An 11,048-nucleotide genomic window follows, 5' to 3' on the forward strand; every position below is an offset into this window, starting at 1 on the left:
CCTAACTTCTCTTCACCTTGCCCCTGAATTGTCTTACTTATTTTATCCATATTTTACCAAGCCCCACTTGATTCTTTTCAAGCCTATTTTTTCTAAATAGATTTTTGGACCTACTTACATTTCAACATTTCTATATAAACATAAGCAAGCATCATCTCTATAGGCTATAATGCACAGCTGGTTGAAAGACCCTATTCAATGGTTCACTGTCAAAGTGGGAGGACATATCAAGTGGGGTCCCTCAGGGGCCTGTCCTGGGTCCAGTACCATTCAATATTTTCATAAGTATATGTATACATTTTTTCAGATGAAATCAAGCTGGGAGGGTTGCTAGCGCTGTGGAGGATAGAATTAGAATTCAAAATACTCTTGATAAATTGGAGAATTGGTCTGCAATCAGTAAGGTTAAGTTCAATAAAGACAAGTGAAAATTTTCAGAAAATGTTTCAGCCAGATCAAGTGTACTTTTGAGAAACACAGTGTATATATAGAATCCTTGATGGAGGTGAAGGATGTATCAGTTCAGACGAAGCTGTTAGGGGAGTTAGAAAATTTTTATCAGATTAAACTGAAAAGAACAAATATTACTCTTGATCTTAGCCACCAAAGGCCAAGAAGGCCATAATAAACATATAGTCACCAATAAATAATAATAATAATAAACCATAATAAACATCTTCAATAATAACATGATAAAGAAATCCATCATATTTTAGCCTAGTTCAGCATTCAGTGAAAAGCATTCCGGCTCATCAAACCTTGACACTGCACCAGGCATTTTAAAAAACAAAAATATTTGAAGTGGAGACTTCTGACAGCAATAAATTGGAAAGCTGAATATCAGCATGAGAGCAGCAGTACGCAATGATGACAAATTAAGATAAGAGCCAACACATAAATTGAGAAAATTAACAACCTATTTTTGAGCCATAGGACATGTTAGCAAGTTGAACATAGTGGGAACCAAAAGCCACGTGTGAAATGACATGAAAGACAGTTTTGCCATCCAAGGACCCAGGAATTCACAAAGACCTCTAAACATCTAAAATAACACGGCCATTCACATTGTTCCACTGGGACTTCATAATCCAGGGTATCAAAAACTGCTGAGAGATACAGAAGTGTCAACATGGACTTTGCCCCACTATTAGCCAAATGAAGTAAATTACTTCATGCTTCAGTTCAGGCATGGCAGTTTTGATAGTGCTACTCAAATGACTCTGATTAAACCTTACTATATATCCTATTTGCATATCACTGAGCCAAAAACTTTCTTCATATCTTAAGAGCAGCAAGTTAGGAAATTGAATCAAAGTGAACAGGATCATTAAAAAGGAGGCTTTTTAAAAAATAAATAAATAACTCTCTTAATAGATGTTGGGGCTAAAACAGAACAAACAAGCTTATGATTGCATCAGTGATTGATCTAATAAAATTAGTACACTCTTAAAAGTCATGCAGGACATGGGTCCAAAGAACAAATGGTTGAATGCATCTGCTGAAACACTTTGACAAACTTAGATAAAGAGATAATGAAAACTAGCAGGATAATTTACTTGTGACTCAGACAATGTCTGCATTTTCACACCTCGGGTAACAGTCAACACAATGCCTATGGGTCCACTTTACTTGAAAATAATTATTAAATTGCAGAGATTCAGCTACTACATGATGCCATCATGGACAGATGAAAGATTTGGATTTAAAAATGTGGAGTGACTATAATGGAAGAGAGTTACAGGTTATATTTCCCTGCAGCCAGTGCGTCTGTCTGTCTGTCACCCTCACTCTCATTCTCACACACACACTTTGGCATGGGTTGGTATTGCTATTATGTCTTCTAGACATCAGATGCAGGAAAAAATGAGGTGTCATAATTTTACATTCTGAAGTACATACATAGTAACATGTTCCCTTCTGTTCTTCTGAAGATGATTTCTCAGTTTCTATAGCATGTCTATAAATATATAGTGTGTGCTTCCTGGGACTTTCAGAGCTTGAGAAGAATGGCAGCTTCTCAGTTCTTTTCTAAACACACAGCCTTATCAGCAAGCAGAAATCTGGGGACCCTAACAGCTAACAGCATTCTAGCCCATGGGTTAATAGTTAACTGGTCTTCTCCATTTCTGGTGAAACAGAAAATTTGTCACCTGTGTCCAGTGTAGTACAGGTATTGGGACCTAGCTCTTCAGCAGATACGTCTTCTGGTCCTGCATTGATCAGCTGCTGAATCCACAGGGCTGTGATTAACTCTTATTTTAAGGCCTCTCTCCCCGAATTCTCCAAGCTCTATGATCTCAGATGTTTAAATGTGTGGAACATGTAGTACTCTTTCCCCTTATTGAAAACTTCTCCAACAGCTTCAGAAACAGCTACTGAGCATGTCTAGTAACTGCCATAGCTTTCTTCCGGATGTTTCTGGGTCCTTCTAGTAGAGTTGCCCTGCCCCTCATTCTGCACATGCTTCTCTAAACTTTCGTTGTACATAAAAATCAAATGTTGCCATATAAAACATGTGGACTACACTTTCATCACTGTGGTAGTGTCTCAATGGGAAGCACATTCCTAGCTGTGGTTACGCCAAATTCAGTTTCTCTGAAACTAAAACACTGACCCAGCAATGACAAATTTGAATTCTCTACATTACATAGATATCTTTAGGGCAGATATCTCTGCTCACCATCAATAAATATAATTGAAGATCATTAGAGATGAATCAACAGTCTAACTCATACACAAAAAAATATTAATGAATTGATCATTTGAGTTTCTAAACATAATAGATGACTCAAAAAAAGTGTTGCAGCCAACATGGGGGAATTCTATATTAGAACTTCTACCAGATGAAGAACTGATCACAGAATTAAAAATTAATGATAGCTTACATACAAATGCTTATAACTTGATTAAATGTATACAGTACAAGAATAAAGTCCAGATCACTACTATATATACACATACATATATATAATATATAGATATAGATACACACACATATATATACACATACACACAATTGCTGTTTTAATAGGGCCAATTTCACAATTATTAGTCAAGTCAAGTCACATTAGTCTGCAGAAGAGAAGAATGAGGGGAGATTTGATAGCAGCCTTTAACTACCTGAAAGGGGGTTCCAGGGAGGATGGAGCTAAGCTGTTCTCAGTGGTGGCAGATGACAGAACAAGGAGCAACGGTCTCAAACTGCAGCAGGGGAGATCTAGGTTGGACATTAGGAAAACATTTTTCACTAGGAGGGTGGTGAAGCGCTGGAATGGGTTACCTAGAGAGGTGTGGAATCTCCATCTTTAGAGGTTTTTAAGCTGCGGTTTGACAAAACCCTCGCTGGGATGATTTAGCTGAGGTTAGTCCTGCTTTGAGCAGGGGGTTAGACTAGATGACCTCCTGAGGTCCCTTCCAACTCTATATGATTCTATGATTCTAAGTCAGCTGGGAGGAAGAATTAAATAAAAAATATGTGAATGACAATTGGGAATTATTTAAGAAAACTTACTAGATGCCCAAAAAACCACAATCCCATCATTGAGGAAGGAATTTGTGCGGGTTAAAAAGTGAAAACAGCTCTAAAAAAATAATATATAACAAAGGGAGGAAAGAGAAAGTTGATAGTAATTAATGTAAATCAGAAGTTAAGAACTGTAGAAAAATGATAAGGGAAGTCAATGAATTCAAGGAGAAATCTACAGCTAGCAGAGTTAAGGACAATGTAAAGGAATTGTTTAAATATATTAGAAACAAAAAGAATCCCTGTAGAAAAAACTGAAGAGTTCAATATTCAGTATTTGAGGGGGAAAAGATAGTACAGTCTCATCGTATGATGACGACACACCCTTTCCATTCCACTAATATTTCTGGAGGATGTGAAGCTACTAAAGTTAGACATTTTTAAAACAGCATGTCCAGATAACTTGGGTCCAAGAGATTTAAAAAAGCTGGACAAAGCTTGCTGTATCATCATTCTTGATTTTTAATAAGACTTAGAACACTAGGGAAGTTCCAGAAGATTGGAAGAAAACTAATGTGCCAGTTTTAAAAAGAGTAAACAGGATGACTTGGGTAATTATAGGCTTGTCACCTGACATCAATCCTGGGCAAGATAATGGAGTAGCTGATACAGGACTCAATTAAATCAAGATTGGCTGTTTTTCTAAAAGATCTGTTCTGGGAATTAATTTATGGAAGTTCTATGGCTAGTGTTATACAGGAGGTCAGACTAGATGACCTTCTGGCCTTAGAATCTGTGAATGGATCTCAAGCAATTTAAGTATACTTCAAAGTCAGAGAAAGAGAAGTGTCTCTACCATGTCCACAACAGGAGAAATCAATTAAAGGACTTCTTCATATTTGTGTAGTAACTAAGGACACAAAATTATGAGTTATTACTATTTAAAAATTGCCCAGATATCAAGGACTTTTAGAAAAGAGAGACTGGAGGGCTAAGAGAATAAAACCCCAAGTTCTAATGGTTACAGTCTGAGGAAACTCATTTGTTGCAGCTTTGCGAGAGTATACAGCTGGTGCAGCTAAAGAGACTTTCCCTTCCCCCCCCCTTAATCACATTAAATTAATATCAAACATTGATATTATATGATGTGTCAGATGCAGTAGTAAAATAGGGAACTTGATTATAACTAATATTATGATTAAAAATAGCTGACTTCCCTTTTACACTAAAAGTGATACAGATTTGGACAAAATATTGTGAATTTTAATGACAAGGTTTACCTCATGGGTGACCCTGTAAGGAAAGAAAAGGGACTGCATTCATATTGATTTATTTTAGGTTAAGTAATAAAGTGAAGGAATGGAGCATGCTTATGTTATCAAGTTAGCGAAATTCACCTGTGCTGAAAGAGGAAGTAAAAAGGAACTGAACATGTCACTTGAACACAGAGTGGAATAATCAGAAAAGTAACCCTTTGATTAATAATGCAGAGACTCCGTGCAGACACATCCACCAAGGCCCGCCATTGTTGTTAAGACAAGGAAAACAGAAACAGAAGATTTATACAGCTGTTCTGGCCTGCCAGAGACCAACAGCTCATGTAGTGACTTTACATTGTATAATGGACTGTTAAAACAATTTTAAAGAGCATCAAATAATATGAACTGACTTCATACAAACTATATAAACTTTAAACAGGATATTTCAGCAGCTAGCAGAATATTGATGGAGAAACTGAAACTTGAGCAAGCATAACTGCAAAGTTGGCCAAGTGATACACCACAAGAGGCCCATGGAAAGTGCAAAGGTAGGTTACTAACCAGAGCAAACCAGCTGGTATTCAAGGTATGTCCCAAGATGGTCGTACCGACAATTATGACCTAATTTGTCTTCCCTAAACTGGTGTGACCACATGTGTTGCAAAACGAGACTGAAACTTCCAGTCCCGGCTGCATGAACTAAAATCTGATATTTTATTCCTTGACTGGATGGTAAGAGAAGACAACTCTCATTTTTGGTTGGACTTTTCAAATCTTTGGAAGAAGTATGGGTACTATTTGTGCCATTGTACATTTTCTACATCCATAAATCCTGTATGTCAATACATTTAGTGGAAAAGAATCAATTCCTTGATTGCATTAATTGTGTGAACAACCAGCATTTACATCAAATCTCAAATCTCAAAACCAGGTTTGTCAATGACATCTGTCATTCAATGCCAGTAACAGCAATATTCCCTTTCAATAAAATGATAATATTAGTAGACAAGTTATCTTTTCACTTACTTACAAAGGTTCAGCTAAGGTGCAGGTGATAAAGAAGAAGAGAAGCAGAGCAGTTCTAATAGGTGCATTATTATACATATATTAAAGGAAATATTAAAATTATACCTCTATAGCCTTCCCTCAGATATCAGTCCACTGTCTTGGAAACATGTTGTGTTTGAAATTTATACCGAAGCCATTAAATATTAAACTGTGCTATAAAAAATAGAAACACTGAACAGGCTTTCAATAAGTCTGTTGCTTGAAGGCAACAGGTATACAGGAAGTCAAGTATAAGTGAGATGGCAGGAGGTGCCCTAACAGCCAGGGAGGCCTGCACATTTTTTATTTGAGCATTTCTATTCTATTTAACTTCATAGTTAAATAGTTCACCGGTCACGTGCCCGGAAGCAGGAATTTCAGGAAGCGACCAGACTAAAGCTGCCTGACGCTCCAGGGTAGCTTAAGCAGAGTGTCAGCAGCAAAAGCAGCAGATTGGGTGGATCTGCTTTCAAAGTGGGTGGGCCACATCCCACCCGTAGCTATGGCCCAGGTCAAACTGCTGCAAAAGGGGATAAAGGGTGAGACTGACTCATCCCCTGGAATCTGGATGGGTGAAAGAGTTTAAAAGGGGCATCCCATGTGGTAAAGCCCCCTTTCACATGGAGCAGGCTGAGGAAGCCCCGATTTTCCTTCCCTTTTAGATGGTGAAATACCAGGTTTGGTCTAGCCCTGCTGTGGGCATTTCACTAGCTGTCCACTTTTAGGGGGGCTGGTAAGGAATTTTTCCCTTACCACCAGATTGGCTTAGGTGAAGTTGGGTTTTTTTCGCCTTCCCCACAGCAGGTTTGGGGAGGGCTTTGTTGATGTATGGCATGAAGGGAGTTAGTCTATATGTTGCAACTCATTATATAAGTGTGGGGCGGATGTCCAGTGTAGGTACTCCATAGGAAAGGTATACAGTGACCAGATAAATAGCTTGGTAAATGACTTCAAAAGGAAGTGTTGGTTAAAGGAATGGAATGGGGGAGGTATGGGGCTCCTATGATTGGTACAGCAGGGAGCCAGCCCCCCTTTGTTATAGCCCATCTTAACCCTCCTACAAGGGGGGTGGATGGCAAGGTCCCACCAATGGACTGGCTGGGGGAGCTGGATGGAAAAAGAAGGGGGGCTGGCAGAAGCCCCCTAGGAAGTTATTGAATGAACATAGGGTTACCTGCACTGTATATATCAGTGGTAAAGCTACAATTGATTACAATGGGTGTATGATTGGGGTGTAAAATATTATCAGTAGGAAAGTTACCTGCACTGTACACTTTTATATGATGGATAGTCCCAGACATCTAATAATAAAGTTGCAGCCTGATTAAAACCATATTTATCAAATGTCTCCTGTCCTCCTTTTGGTATAGCCGGACAACTACTTTTGTACCTTTAACCATGTAAAATGTAATTTGCAAGCAAATGGGACTGAGAGAAGGTTCACAGAAGGGCATGCAAACAGATCAGAAATACTTTCAAAGTTCTGCTCTTATTGTTATTAAAGAAAAAAACCTAATATAAAGTCTTATCTTGTTGTCAGATAAAGCTACAATCTATGGTAAAGCTACAATTGATTACAATGGGCGTATGACTGGGGCATTATCAGTAGGAAAGTTAAGGAGAGAAAGAGATAAAAGGAAAGGAAATTTAAAAAAAAATGTTTATTCTTAGGTATATTCACAGATCTTAATACAATTCCTTACAGGGATATTCTGAGTATCTGAGACACCTGTGTTGTGATAAGTGTAAATACTAAATTGTTGAGAAACAATATATAATGGAAAATCCTTTTCCTGTAGAAAAAAATATGTTACTTTTCTTTTCCAACTAAACTGAAGCATTTTTATTCATTTGTCTATGCTGCCATGTAAATAATCTTCTGTTACTACAGAAGTTCTATGGGCCACATCTCCAGATGGTGGACATTGGCGTAGCTCCATTAGCTTCAATGGAGCTATGTTAATTTACAGCAGCTGAGGATCTGGTCCTGCATGTTTTCTCTCTGTAGATCATTTTTACACCCTCAGTAAAAGCCTCATATTCTCCAAATGTTCTCTTAGTTTTTTCCTTTCTTTCTGGAAATGAATTAATACAATTTGCTCCTGAGATATTGCTCTCAAGTTTCTCTCTGCTTTTCCGTGGAAACTGGTTTCAGAGGAGATTGATTAGATTCTGTTCCAGGATAAAGTTCTTTTCCTGCACTGCACCCCAAAATTGCCGTGAGAATGCTTGAACACATGCCTTCAGTTTTCTCTTCAACATAAAAAACAACAAGCAATATTTTGTATGTCAAGGGATTCCTTTAACCTATTTTATGCACAAACTTTGCCTTCTGCCTCAATTCCTTGCAACATGTCATCTTTTTTCCAGATTTGGCTTGGTTTTTGGTTTGTTCTTGGGTGCATTCTTGACGATGAATAGTATATACACACATATTTTCCCTTATAGTTCTCCATTTCTGGCTCTATTTACAGTGGTTTGTCCTGACTCATTTCATAATATTGATTTCAGAGGATGCAATTCTAAAGGGTTATGAAGGTCAGAAGTTATAAGGTATGCAAGTGTACCATTTGCAGTTTAAATGCACTATCTAGCACTGACTAACCTAAATATTAATCCCCTGTTTATTCCCAGTATCTGAGGGTCTTGTAGAGGCTAAACCTTTGCATTTACATCCACTTAATTTATACACAGTATAACTGAACTGAATGTGGTAAAGGGAAACATAGTTAATTCATTACTTACAATTTTACTAGTGAAAATTCTACCCCAATCCTTTTATCTAATACCATCAGGAAATCATGTCTAGCTCATAGCATACATATTAGAGACACTGTATATGATAATAAAATATAGGTCAACTCCAATAGCAACATGTAACCTTGTTGTAAAAATTATTCTTCCAAAATATTAGGATTTTTTTTTCCACCAACCCAATTTACTTGAGTACATTTTACTATATACAAAGCAAGAAATAAAAACAGTAAAGATTATACAAGTTATCCTTGAATAATTTAAGACCTGATGAAGAACAGTTTCTAACTTTGTATGCTGTGATGGGGTACACAAATTCCACACTGGACAACAAGGGGTTTAGGGCTCAGCTCCACCCTGCCACACCTGCCCAACGTGCACAGGCTGCGGAAGGCACTTAAAAGGGAAGTAGCGCAGCTCACTTATTGGTAGACCAGGTAAGAGGGCAGACCATCAACCCTCAGCTCCTGAGGAAGGGATTATCTGAAGGCCCGTCCCTGAGGGAAGAGGGGGCCACATTCTGATGCACCCTGAGGAGGAATCATTCCCCTCTATTTCTTATTAACTCCATTTATTTGTGCTAATTCCCCTTGCTTTTTGTTCATGGACTACTCTGGAAAGAGAGAGACTTCAAAGTGACCTGGCTGTAGGAAGAGACTGGTCACAAGGAGGCACCAGCAGTGAGTTGACACCTTCACAATGCACATATAGGAAGGTTGCAAAATTGTCAAATCTTTAGTAGTATGTTAGGCATATATTAAACAAAAATTATATTATCCATTACATAAAGAAAACATTAACAATAAGAGGAAAGGAGACCAACTGTTGTATTCAGTGTGTAATGACTAGTATATATATTATTTATTATTATTATTCAGTAATGTTTCCTAGTCGAGTTCATTTATGTCTCCTCAAAGTTCACAAAGACTGACTTTAAATCATTCCTGACAAATAAGAACCACCATGTCAATATCAAAACTATTGTAAACAGTTCTTCTGAGGAAAAGCACTAAATTAGCCTCTGGAAAGAAAGGGATTGTCATCAGAAAGACAATTCCTAGAAGACAATATGCAGCAGAGTCATCGGCCCTTTTTATACTTCAAGAGACAAGGAAAGGAGACATGCAGTGCAAAGCTTTGGATATTAAATTCTTAAACTTCTCCACCGCCCTCCCTCATGTATCTTTCATTATGTTGCATCAAAGTGATTTCACAGTGATCAAATTCTCTGAATGATGCTATAAGAATAAAAACCATGTCAATATTAGAACAATCATGAATAAAACTGTTCTATAGAGAACGGCTTTGCATATCTATTGGAAAAAGAGAGATTATTGTTGATGGAAAATAATTCTTAGACTACAATCTCTGTATCTGGTAATGGATGTGTTTTGTATTGTACAGTACAGTGTTTGATTTCCAGACTGTGTTGTGGTTTGTCATTCAAACAACTCCAATACCTCTAAAAATATTCTGAGCCATTTTAAAAAAAATGAGTTTAAGATCCCCATGCAATTGCTCACCTGCCTTTGAATGCACAATTAACTGTTCGGTAAATAGCCCATTCACTTATTTTGTCTTATAAGTACTATTTCTCTATAATGGCACAAAGCCCTAAAGCAAAATAATTTTCTACAGTATAGTATTTGTAAATGATGACCTACTTTAGACCATTGTTTGGTAACAGTTGATATATATCAATACCTCGTGAGCCAAGGTAAAATAGCTTTTGATCCAAGTATTCTGGAGAGGGCAGAGTATATGTCAGAGATTTACAGAAATATGTGCTTCAGCTGATGCAATGTAGAGTAAAGGTGGAAAAGGTTAAAAATCTGAATAGTTTCTGTTAAACTAACTTGCTTCTAGTTATAAACCAGGCTGTTCTTTACAAAATATCCCTTTGTTCTGTATCTGCCAGATTAAATAATACCTCCATTGCCCTGTCCTCGTTATGTTTCAATTAGATGTGACTTGCTTTCTTGGAATACTTTCATCCTCATTCTCACTCAACCTACAGACACCTACATTTCATTTTATCAAAACCTTCAGAACAGCTGAGGAAGCAAGACGGAAAAAGAAAGAAAAATATTTAGTTTTTTTTCAAGCTCAGATACCACAACAAAAGGAAAGCTCTCTCTTTAGCCATTATACCCTATTAAAATACAGAGGAAAATCATATACCTGACTTACTGTATCTGAACAATATATACATAATAAATCTTCACCACCAAAGCAAATGGACCACACCTAATTAGTAGCATTTTAACTTTTTGACTGCTGCAGACAGAGACGGACTACTAAACTAATTCACAATTATTATGAAGCTTCTCTCTCTCACCAACCAATAAAAGATATTACCTCACCCACCTCGTCTCTCTAATATCCTGGGATCAAAAAGGCTACAACAACAACACTGCAAACCCAGAATTATTCAGTTATTTATAATCATGAGGAACACATGTTGCCACCAGCAGGACGGTTACTTTTCTATCTACAAAAAATGTACTTAAAGCTCCTAGATCAGC

General features: G+C 37.3%; 1 pseudogene; it reads right to left on the reverse strand.

The window, feature by feature from the left end:
- Positions 1-400: 400 nt before the first annotated feature.
- LOC137167265 (U2 spliceosomal RNA) lies at positions 401-623 on the reverse strand (annotated as a pseudogene).
- Between the last annotated feature and the right edge of the window lie 10,425 nt (positions 624-11,048).

Source organism: Emydura macquarii, unplaced genomic scaffold (genome assembly GCF_026122565.2).
Source record: "Emydura macquarii macquarii isolate MOO-44397 ecotype Brisbane River unplaced genomic scaffold, CSIRO-AGI_Emac_v2 contig_2897, whole genome shotgun sequence".
Lineage (NCBI taxonomy): Eukaryota > Metazoa > Chordata > Testudines > Chelidae > Emydura > Emydura macquarii.